Genomic DNA, 12,514 nt, shown 5'->3' with positions numbered 1-12,514 from the left:
GGAGATGGTTAACATTTCTTCAAAACCTGGTATGAACTAGACTAATGATGGCGCAGAATTTAAAAACCTGAAATATGGGAGACTATGCCATGATTTCAATCCTGCCTCCCCCAAAGCTGGGAGGTAACTGGCATATGTAAGAAAACTGGTGGGATACAAATTATTGTGGTGCCGAAGGAAGGCATATCTTTTCTGGGGGGAAGCCTAAAAAAAAAATAAATTAATTAATTAATTAATTAATTTCTCTCTTACTCACTAATCTAAACATCTAAACTCAGGATGAAAAGAAGAGAGGTTCCAGGGAAGCAAACAAAAAAAAATAAATAAATAAACAATAACATCAGTATTATTTTACTGCTTCTGGTCCAGGGGTGCCTAGTGTAAGCCTGGTCTACCATAACTAATGGAACTGCCACTGATGATTTTCCTGGACATTACTGACATAGCAGCAGAGGAAACCTTCTCTGATGATGGAGGCTGCTGCTTTCAGACTCAGCACAGCACTTCATGGATTGCCTGGCAAACAGAAGTAGCTATCCCCCTGAGGCACAGCCTTCTCTGTAGACATGGTTGAGGTTTAACCAACACAGCAGAAAAGCAGAGAAGAATACCTGAATGTCAGCTTCCAGCCTCTTGAATGACTGTTTAGGGAGACTCAGATTCCAGTGCAACAACCCTAACACAAGACTTGCATTTTCTAGCATGCACATAATACCACACTCCCCGATGGCTAGGGTTGTGTCTATGTCATTACAGCAATTGTAAGCACAGAGCAAGGAATGAAAGTGTAGGTGTGATTTTTTTGTTTGTTTGTTTGCTTGGTTGGGTGTTTTTTATTTGTTTGTTTGTTTTGCTGCCCCTGTTCTGCTGCCCCTTCTAATTAAATGTAGTAAAAGCAGACATTTGTGTGGGAAGATTTCTGAAAATTCAAGCCTTCAAATTCTCAGCTTCTAAAACCAGCATCACAGTGCCCCACATAGATTTCAAGTTCTTATAATTATTAAAATTACAGTCTACCTTGGACTGTGCAAATGCAGAATAAAGGGAAATAGAAATAAGAGAGCCATTGCCCACCCCCAACGATTGGCTATATCTCAGGAAACTACCAGTAGCCAAGCTGTCCTCTATTTAACCACTTCTAGATGGGTAACACACAGCACTTTCTACAGAAGACTGATATCAGAACATAAAAGAAGGGACTGCAGGACCTCAATGTTTTCTACCCATACAGGGCACAAGCAGTCTCAATAAAAGGGGATCTACATGAAGAGCAGAGAGGTTCATCGAGCAAGAAGAGCAGAACTGAACCCTTCACTGAGAAGCCAGATTAGATGTCTGAGTCTACAAAACGAGGCTATTATAATACTTGGAGGTCACTAAAGCAGTCGGTATTTTATTTGGTTTTGCAACAAATAACATAATTCTGATAATATAGACAGAAAATCACTACTACCAATCTCACCACCTTACAGGAAGTTTTATCACTTTACACCTTGCTCCAGAACATATCCATACACCATAAATGAGTTTAACTACTCCCCTTAAAACCAGGCCCTTGACAATTTTTCCTTTAATTCCAGTGGAGCTACCACTGGATTAATATTTCTGCCAACACGGGACAGGACACTAGGTTCTGGTTTCAGCACTGTTTGCTTTGTGAGGCTCTGCTGGGTAACTGGCCCCATTGTTCACTACTGAGGCGGATAGTCTGAGTCACTTCTTGTAGAAAATCTGTTTTCTATTAAGAACTGTCAACCCCATGAGTCATTTACCTTTGTCACCAGTTGGAACCAAAGGAATGATGGAGGCCTGGGCACTGAAAGCAAAAGCTTCCTCTGGGAGATACTCAGGTTCATCTTCAGCATAGTTGAAAGCAAGAGAAGCTCCAGAAAGGACACACACAGATCTGAAGCTAATGGACCAGATGTGGGGAAGGAGTTTCTCCTGGCCCAGAAATAGGACTGAGAGCTATAATGGGTTTCTAGGGGAAAACATGGCTCAGAGACAACCCTGAGGCACTCACCAGGTCATGGGTGGGACCCCATTCCCCATAGGAGTTAGCTTGTACTTCCAACCTTAAATTAGTCCATGGAGATCATATTCACATGAACAAACTTCTTAAATGTTTTAAGTCACATCATGTGTCCAACATGAAACTCTGAGCTCCTCTTTTACTGCTTCTGCAGTCTGGAACATCACGCATTTGCAGGGCATCACCACAATTTCTTTTCCACTCCATGACCATATGTTTCCAATTCCACTTTGATCTGCAGAAGCCAGTGCCTGAAGTAGCGGAGTGGACAAAGACTGTGGCATTGCACAGTTGGCTTTACCCACAGCTTGTCATCTGGCCTTCCACACGTCTTCAATCTGACTTTGCAAAGACCCTAAATGCCCCAGTGGCATGGCCTTACATTCTGAACATACACCCAGCTCCCCAGACATGTTCACCCCATGTTTTGTCCTACAGAGAACCTCACCTTAGGAAATCAACTCACTGAAAAGAAGCTTGTGCCACACCAGTAATAAATGATAACACCTTCATTCATGTATTGATCCATCTGCTTTAGCCAAGGTCTGAAGAAGTGGAAAGCAAGGGTTGCCTGTTTTCCACTCTTCATTGTTTAATCCTCCCCTGTCTGGTGGGAACTGAAAAGTTCCAGAGCTTGCACAGACCCCTCTGGGTTGTTTCACCATTATCCTTCCTTCTTCCTCCAAATCACAGGCATGCCATCCAGGACAAAGGCTAGCCCTTTTCTGTCAACAACAACAACAACAACAACAACAAAAAAGGATCTAAATCCATTCCTGCTGCAACACCCTCCTGATCTGTGAGCCCTGCACTGAGTTCTGGGAGAAAAACTGCCTGGTGGCCTGCTCATTGAAATGCCTGCATCTGCAGCCTGTCGGTGGGTGGGATTCCCTTCATGGATGGAGAAAAACCCTGTCTGAGAAAAGATAATAAATGGAGAAGAGTCCAAGATGCAAAACTGGAATCGATACTGATGTCCTTAGAACTGCTCATCTGCTCCCTCCTGTAGGAGCATTGAGACCCCTGCTGAATGAAATGGGTGCCTGCTGGCATTTATGAGCCTTGCAATGGTTACAGCCAGTTGTGCCCAGCCAGAGGACATCAGACTGGGTCCCTTTCAGGGGCCAATTTAAAGTGATGTGAACCCACAGGCTTGCTAGGTTTGTTTTCAGCCTCCTCAGGACGTGAGGATATGTGCTTTGACTGTGGCTTCATGAAGGTGAGTGTATATAGAAACACGTCTCTGTTCTCTCAACCCCTGTGCTAGTGGCAGCTAAAGCTGAGATAAACTCCCACAGGTATATACAGGGCTTAATGAAAATCAGCATTCACACACAGACAAGAAACTCGGCAACTTCTTTCACCTAAAGGAAGGCCATGACAAGAGCTCCAACTTTATTAATGACCACTGGGGTCACCTGGAAGAAGATTTATGAAGGTTCCAGTTAAGACAAATTGGTCTTCTTGGTTGGGGGAATCCAGTCCCAGCCCTGGAGTAGCCTCTGGTGCTTTGTAAGGTAGAAGCTCACATGTAGCTTCTTGTCAGATCCAGCAAAAAAAATAAACCAGCCTTTAAACATGCAGAACACCAGACATTCTGGATCCCTGTGTGCAAAAAATTGCTATCTTTTTTTTTTTTTTTTTTTGGGGGGGGGGGGGTTGGGTGGTAGCAAGGTTTTTTTAGCTGTAAGACTTCTCATGGCACATTTTCAGGCCTTTTCTTTATATCCTTGAGAGTTTAAAAAATCTCTTTTAGCTAAGACAACGTTTATTTTCAATAAAAGTGTAAAAGAAGATGGAAGCAAATGAAAGGCAAAGTGGAGAGATAAAGTGGTTATAATAATCACCCAACTCCAGGATCCAGGATTTGAAGGTAACTAGGATTAAACAATTTGGTTAATCCCATTCACTATCTTTTAATTCAGCCTTGAAATAAAGGTCATTAAAAGCACTGACAAGTATCTTCCCAAAATAAGTTTATCTGGATTTCTCTGTTGCCTCACACTCTGTGAGAAGATCAGCTCCTGCAGAAAACATTAAAGAGCCATTAAGGAGCAAGAGATTCCTGTAAACTTTTCCATAAAAATAGTACTCAGGATGTGAGCCAGATGCAGAACCGAGCACTGCAGAGATAACCTTTTGGAGATGTTGAATATGCCATCCCCAGAAGGAGATTTCATGTTCCTGATGATAACATCCCTTTGCTATCAAATGACATAACACTTATGGTGCATCAGTTGGAGAAATTATAAAAGGAGTAAAAAGGTTTGGCATTCATCATCAAAAGGGAAAGAATTGTTTCGATGATACGGCCATTTTCAGGCTGACATAAAAACCAGATTATGAGTTACACAAGTAACATAGAATTATATGCAACAACATATACCAATGAGTGGGTTGTGTGTGCTCTGTGTAATTTACTGCCATCTTATTGATGTGGTCAGATTGGAGTATTATTTGTAGGCATATTACAAATCTTTGCTGGCTTTGAGGAAAGGAAACATTTATATTGGCTAGACATTTGGGATAATAAATCAAAAACTCAGCAATCCATTAAAACAACGTAGATAGGAACCTGAAGGCAGATTTCTGGACAAATTACAGCGCCCTGATCTTACTTCTGTTAGAGAGAAATTGAGCAACAGAAGGGCAGGGAACTTGAAAGACTGATGGTGTTATTTCAAAGACTCCTTTGAATGGAGAAAATGGATCTTATCTCACAGTGGGCGGATGCAGATGCTGTACAGTTGCCTGATGAATTTCTGCTGTGAGAAGCAACGGGGATGAAACTCCCCAAGTGACAAAGGGTCTCCTTCACCCCCGTCTATATTCTGTCCATTACAGGAGGATCGAGGGAAGGTCAGGGAACATGATACCAAATTTCAGATCGTGTAGGATAGATTTGGTCTGAACTGAGGTCTTCACCTGGCCAGAAGGTTTCAAGGAACATATGAGGGAGTTTTCAGCTATCATCTCCATTAATAGCAGCATGTACCAGGTGTGCCATGACCACAGCAGGGAGATCTGTCTGAAAGTCTTGAGTGAGGTAGACTTGAAATGGGGGAAAGGGAAGCCCAGACTCCTACCAGATGTGTTGGGAAAGTCTTAACATGTGCCAAAATGAACAGCCAGGCCAAGCCTCTTCACTGCAGCTGGGGTGAGACAGGAAAAAGTGGACCAACAGCTCTCTATGGCAGCACTGTGATTGAAGTCTTTGGTCCAAAACCCAATATTGCTTGCGCCTGTGCCTGCGTAATCAGCAACCACTCCGAGAGGTGACACTGGTATGGAAGAGCTTCTCCATTTGAAGTCTGACCTTATAAATGATTTGTAATGAGCCTGGACCATTATTACATCCTCCAGGCCAATGTTTTGAAGCCCCAGGAACTGACAGTGGAAATTGCATGACTGATTTGCTGGAGATTCTCATGCTCATTATTTTTAGATCATCTGTGTGTGGTGCAGTACTTACCTCAGTTTAGTATGAGTCAGTTGGAATCAACTACTCCATTATATTGTAGAAAAGCTCTTATTTTCTCTCAAAACTCTGGCAAAGAAAGTAACAGAGCACTGTCAGCCTCCTTGGCTCTAAGTGATAACTGAACTACAAAGTGCTAAAAGTAAGGGAAGAACCGAGCTATTAAAAACTTTGTAGGTACAACACACAGCACTGTGGCAGAGTGGAAATAGATGGGGCTTTTTAGATTAACAGACTGACAGGAGCTACAAAAGTGCCAGAAATAGTGGTGCTACTGTTAAAAGAAAGTAAAGGGTGCATGCAATTGAAGTTCAATGGATAAAATTTGGTGTTTTTCAATGTTGAGTTAAAATCTATAAGAGGAGTGCATAAGGTAAATGCTTAATCATTAAAATTATAAATTAGAAAACATTATAATTTGGAGGAAATTATAAATTGGAGAAGAATACTTGGGGAATAGCACTTACTAATTATCTGTTAGGCTCTCAATCACATGGTAAAGGGTGATTATCAGAAGTTCAAAAGGATTGAATCAGTTGAGGAAGAATTTAAGGATTTTTTTTTCTGAGAATAAAGAATTTCCCAGCACACTATAGAATGTTACTGGTTGATTAATGCTTTCTGATGGGTTCCCATTACCTAAGGGCAGAGTCTAGAAAAGGAGTTTGATGGTTTTGGGGTATCAAAGCAAAAACAGAACAAAAAATGTAGATAGATACAATCAATGTTTCTTGTTTTGAAAAGATAAAGAAGGAAAAGAAGGAAAGGAAAAGAAGGAAGGGAAGAGGGGGAAAAAAGGAAGGAAGGAAGGAAGGGAAAATAAGGAGAGAAAAAAGGGGAAGCTAAAACCTTGTGCTTATTAATAATTCCCCCAAAAATCTAAATAAATATGGATAAAGGAAAAAAAAAAAAAAAAAAAAAAACGAAAAAAAAAAAAAAAAAAAAACCAACAACTATTTTTTTAGAGGAAAGGAATCTCTATGAGAAAATGCTTCTGTTTTTATGCCTAATGCAAAACAAAACCCTGATCTGCGTTTATCACTGCTAAACTATGGAATGTCTCTACTGAAGCATGACATCCCTAGATATTTTTCAATGGAAAATGAAAAAAATTGTGGTCTTAGAAAGTGATGTTAGACTCATAAGTTTTATGGAGATGTACAAAGACAGAGATATTTCCATGTATTTGAAGTCCTAGGATCTGTCACTGCTTCTCAGAGGCTATGATGAGAAACAACAGGAACATATCTAATGTCCCATGGGACAACCTTTGTTGGCCATGTGAAGACTTTTGCAATGGTAAAAGTAGGAAAAAATCATGGTCCTCAGAATATAAACTGGATGGAATGTCTTTTAGCTTATACAATAGAATAGGAATGATTCATTTTTGACTCAGGATAAAAGTAAGCACCAATGAACCCATTTTGTTGTATTAACATATTGGAGTGCAGTGGGTTCACAGGCAGCTCTGAATGCTCTAGGAATGGATGGTGTTTAATTTGTGATGAGATGGAAATGGGCTTAGATTAACTTGACATAAAAGACTGATGAGATTTCAGGTTAAACATGACAATCACAAAAGGTGTGGACTTAATGATCTTCTGTATAGAAGAGTTGTACAAACATCAATAAACTGATGGTTATCCAATACAGAAAGATATTTTAATATCCTGTTAAGTGCAAATGAATATGGAAAAGCTTTGTAGCATTAACAAAAAGAAAAAAGTTGCAGTAATAGTACTTTCTCATTCTCCTGGACACAATTCCTTTAACTCTTGGATTTCATTCTCTTGTTTGGAAAAGGAGATTGCATTAAGGGAAAAAAAAAAAAAAAAAGTACTGAAATTGCTAGCAAGGCTTTTCTTCTTTATGTCTGTTTCTTTGCTTTTGCTAACAATGAATACTCCTACTCTATATTTCTGCTTAACTAAGTCCAGGTCTATAATCTTTAATAATAATAATTCAAATGAAAACTAATGTTTTTGAGTCCTAGGAGCTGGTACATAAAGTGCTCACTCTCACAAGGCCAGAGTGCCACAGGAGGTGCCACAAGAGACACAGGTTTATGTGGCAGCTCATTGCACCCCAGGAATTAACCTGAGTGCTGACTATTGCTAGTTTCCTTGGTTAATGGCATTGTCATGAGAAGCTGCAATTCCAAATTATATTAATTTGAATCGTCGGTTACTGTTATGTCACACTGGAAAAGGCAGATGCAGGGAATTGTTCCTTTAACAGAGTCTGGCACAATCCAGCTGGAAGGGCTGCTTCCATTAGGCAGAGCTCATGCTGTGCAGTGTGGAAGAGGTAAAGCTTAGACCAGTCAAGGTGACCTCTGCCAGACATTTTGGCTTTGTTTTGTAATAATTCAGATAAATGAATGTCTGAAAACAGAATTTCTACCTGCAAAAGTAGCGTGCTGCATAGAACAAAAGATGATGCATTAGGCTTAGTAGCAATGAACACACCGTTAACTCTTGCAAGATCACACATGAAATGGAAAATGACCCCAAAGTGTAAACAAGAGAGGTTATTTTAACAGTCTGCTTCAGCTTTGGGAATACCTGCGTCAAATGTTAAGATCTTTCTGGCCACAAGAGATTGGTTGGAAGGGATTCTAGGTTATTTAAACCCTCCAGATGGATCCTGAAAGATTTTCAGACACTTAAAGATTCGGCCAATTTTCAGCTGAGAATGAAAATGGAAATAGTTCTGTGAGGAAATATCTTAAGAAAAGATGGGTTATACCCAACTTTAAAGTAGTTAAAAAGCAAGGGATTGACATTTTTTCTCTGTATAGCTTACATTATGTTCTGTTTTGAAGCTCCTCGAATTCTTCCAAACTACTAGCCAAAATACAGGCTTTTATTGTCATATTGAAAAATAGCCAAGAGCTGATGCATAAAAGTAGACAGTGGACTTTTAACAATTTTCAGAGGGGTACTCTCAAAGAAGTCCTACAGACTTTATCACCGGCCCGGGACCTAACAGTTCTGAGCCCAGCTGCATTGCATCCAAGCTCCATGAACTGGCTTCACTGTTTGCCAAAAACTGGGGATAGATTCAGTCTCTAACCATTTCACACAGCAGTTCTTATATTGCTCCTCTCTTCCATCAGAAAGAGAGGAGGGCCATATCTTTTACACAGAAAATTTGCCAAAAAAAAAAAAAAAAAAAAAGAGCTATTTAATTTTAAGAGGAATAAACCCTCTCTAGGCAGCTATTAACAACCACCTCTTAGAGTGGCTGATGCCTTTTTTTTTTCTTTTCCCCCTTTTTCTTTAAGCTTTTGGGTTTCACCAACCCTGCAACGCAGTTTTGAAGCTGACTCTGTTTCCTTTAACTCTTAAACTGTGTCTTTGGCCAGATTCTCAGCTGAGCTAAATTAATTTACCTCCACTGACCTTAGAAAGATTGCTCTGATAGATACCACCTAAACACCTGTCTCTTCCAAATGATTCTGCTGATTTACACAAAGTGTCTGAATCAATAGGTCTCAAATCCCTTCTTTGCTTTTGAGGTAGATCTTGGGCTTCCATTGAAATTCAGCTTTGTCTGGGAGCATCTCCTGGTAAACCTGGCCAGCAGCACTGGGACAGAAAGAAAATCAAGCCTAATCTTGAAAGCAAGTACCTTCCATGGGATTAATTTGGGAGCACTTTCTGTACAGGAGTCCAAATCTGCTCCTCCTTCTCAAAATTGTTTTAAATGTCTCTTTTTTTCCCCTGTAGATAATGTCAGAGGAAAAAAAATAAATAAATAAACTGAATATACAGTCAACTAACTCAGCTATCCCTTCACAGTCCCTTTCTTATTTGGAATGCAGGTACAATGTCTGTTGACCTTACCAGGACAATTTTTTAAAAGAAATCCTCAAAAGATCAGGCTTTTGATTAATCCCATCCATTGCTCCCTTATATAACAGATCTGCATTGACTTAAGCATTCTGGATACAGAAGCAAAGGAGGAAGTGGTGAATGCAGAGTCATTGTCATGTAGTCCACTTCATAACAAATATCCAGTTCAGCTAAAAATAAGAACATCAAGAAATTAATAAATACATAAAATAAATAAATATGAAGCTATATTTTATGCAAGTTTTTTTCATGTCACATAAAAGAGAAAAAAATAATCCATCTTGATGTGAGATAAAGGTTGATAATATTCCTGGGGAAGATTAAATTACAGGCTATACTATATACTTTGAACTCTGAGGCCAGGAGGCTCCTTCTAATTGTAAGTTTGATGCAGGTGAAAATCTCCATAGGTCTTGAAGTCAATTTTATTTCCCTGACAGGAACACAACTCCTGGTCTTACACCATCCAAGCTCTGTGGCGGTACTCATATATATGAGGATTAAAATATTGCTTTGCAAATGAATTGCTCTTATTGAAGCAGAATGGCAGGGATGACAAAGTAAAAGCATCCTCCTCATGTCTCTGCAGGGCCATATCCTCATATCCTAGACTTGAGACAAGAACTCACAAGAGCAAGGTTTAAGACTGTATGGCCTACATCCAGACTGTAGGCCAAATGTATGGCCTAGGTCTGAAAGTTAATGAGAGTCAGTCCCAGGACGAATCTTTCAGCTTCCACAGTTTATACGTTCAGGTCCTAAGTTAAGAAGTGGCATTTCCTCTGCACCATGCAGCTTTCATCCCTATCCACAAATGATGTGTGGGAAAAGCATCAGGGTAACTTTCATCAGGGTAATTTTGAGGGTCAACTTTCTTTTGCTTATGAGGTTTCCTGCTAAGACTTTGCCCCAGCTAAACCTACACCTGAGCCTCCTCTCAGAGCTGACCATGCATCCCACTGTGCTGACACGTACAGTCAAGTGAGGGATCACGAGGCAGAAGAGGGGCTGTGCTGCTGCCATGTGAGGCCAAAGTCAATTACATGGGTCATGGCACAAGTGTAAAATCTGAAGTCTAATACAGACCAGGCAAGTTTCTTCTCACCTAACTCCGTGTAGATACCTACAGATATTCCGGGGCAAAAATAGTCCCCGTGAGGAATTATTCATCCGATCAGGAGGTGTCCAGTGATGTTTCTGGCATTGAGGGAGACCTTGTCTGGCCTCATCTGTCTTCTACTGAAGGATATCAATCTCCTCAAATCACGTCTCTGATCATCCTCATGGCCTTCCTCTGGGCTCACTCTAATACTTCCATGTCCTTCTTGTGCAAGGGTCCCAGAGCAGAATGCAGCACTCCAGGTGGGGCCTCACGAGGGCAGAGCAGAGGGGGATAATCTCCTTCCTCCACTGCTGCCTACTCCTTTGTTGATGCAGCCCAGGATGCAGTTGGCTGTCCGGGCTGCAAGTAGTACCTTTCCTGGATTTTCCTACCTCTTGAACCTTTTTAAACTTCTAGCATCCACACTGTCTTCAACAAGAAGTTTCATAACTTCGCTGTGCTTCATGTGAAAAATGATGTTCTTTGGCTTCTTCTAAATCCATTACCCAGCAATTTTATTTGATTTCTGAAGTGCTGGTGGCGCAAAAGACAATGAGTAATAGTTCTCTAGTCACCTTCCTCAGGCCATTTAGGATTTTATTAGACTGCTGGAGCAGGTTCAAACATAGTGCATTCAACACCTTGCCCAGTTTTCCATCACCCAACAGGCTCACAGGCAGCTTTTGTGCTTATATTTAATGACATCCTAATAAACTGGTCATACTCAGGTGCAAGGAAATCCGTAGTTCTCTGAAGGGCACTTTCCAGCTAGGACTGAGACTCTGTTTGCAGAAATTCAATATGGAAAGTCAGGAGACCAGGGCTTCAGAGCAGTTTTGGGTCTTGACTGTGGAAACAGAAATAGCCACAGTTAGAAAAGACAGGAAAAGTGATTTATAGAATCATAGAATCATTGAATCATAGAGTGGTTCGGATGGGAAAGAACCTTAAAGATCACCTAATTCCACCCCCCCTGCCATGCACAGGGACACCTCCCACCAGCCCAGGCTGCCCCCAGCCCCATCCAGCCTGGCCTTGGGCACTGCCAGGAATGGGGCACCCACAGCTCCTGGGGGCATCCTGCACCAGGGCCATGCCACTCTAATTGTAAAAAATTTCTACCTTACAGCTAATGTAAATCTACCCTCTTTTAGCTTAAAGGTGTTATCTCTTCTCCTATCACTACATGTCCTTGTAAAGAGTCCCCTCCAGCTTTTCTGTTGGCTCCATCAGGTATTGGAAGGCCTCTATAAAGTCTCCCTACAGTCCTCCAGGCTGATCCCCAACTCCCTTAGCCTTTCTCTCCAGAAGACCTGCTCCAGCTCTCTGAGCATCCTCGGGACCTCCTCTGGACCCACTCCAACAAGTCTCTGTCCTTCTTGTGCTGGGGGCCCCACAGCTGGATGCAGCACCCCATGTTGAGTCTCACAAGGATGGAATAGAGGGGGGATCAACTCTATTAACCTGCTAGCTACACTTCTTTTCACTTCTTTTGATGCAGCCCAGGATATGGTTGGCTTTCTGGGCTGCAAATGCACATTACGCATAGATCCTCATCCCTCTGAGCTCACCACAGAACACCCACTGACCTGAGTGCAGGACAAAAGTAGTCTGAGATTCAAAAGTGTGCATGGATTTGATTTAGAGCAGGAACCCCATCCTCATTAAAAAATATCACAATATCTGAAGTCCTTGACTCCCTATTCCCTGTTATCCTCACCACATCAGTGGCTGGACTGTTGGGTCCCACTCCAGTGGGTGGAGGTTATTTTGCAGATTTCAGACACATGAAAACTTCTCATCTTGTGCTATGAAGTCAATGACGCGATAAATCAATTTGGACTCTTGCTGTGGCTGGAGGGGAGGAAACTGGATGAAAGAAGAAAACAGGACTCTGTGTTGTTGTTTTGTTTTGTGGTTGTTGAGGTTTTTGTGCTTGTTTTAAACTACCCTTCACGATTTTGATGCAAAAGGTTGAAATGTGTAGATAGCTCAGACAAAGCACATGTTTAGATTAAAATAAGAACATATGCTAAATCTTTCAG

General features: G+C 41.2%; 1 long non-coding RNA gene across 2 annotated transcripts in view; it reads right to left on the bottom strand.

The window, feature by feature from the left end:
* Nucleotides 1-5,438: 5,438 nt before the first annotated feature.
* The window catches only part of LOC137851999 (uncharacterized), a 51,212-nt gene continuing 44,136 nt past the window's right edge, over nucleotides 5,439-12,514 (bottom strand). For both annotated transcript variants that reach the window (XR_011093610.1, XR_011093611.1), the window contains 3 exons: nucleotides 10,495-11,316; nucleotides 9,359-9,537; nucleotides 5,439-5,579 (listed from right to left, as the gene is read on the bottom strand). This is a non-coding gene — a long non-coding RNA (uncharacterized lncRNA). The remainder of the gene's footprint in view (nucleotides 5,580-9,358; nucleotides 9,538-10,494; nucleotides 11,317-12,514) is intronic.

This window comes from Anas acuta, chromosome 2, assembly GCF_963932015.1.
Source record: "Anas acuta chromosome 2, bAnaAcu1.1, whole genome shotgun sequence".
In the NCBI taxonomy this organism is placed as follows: domain Eukaryota; kingdom Metazoa; phylum Chordata; class Aves; order Anseriformes; family Anatidae; genus Anas; species Anas acuta.
This window is presented reverse-complemented; position numbering and strand designations above follow the sequence as displayed.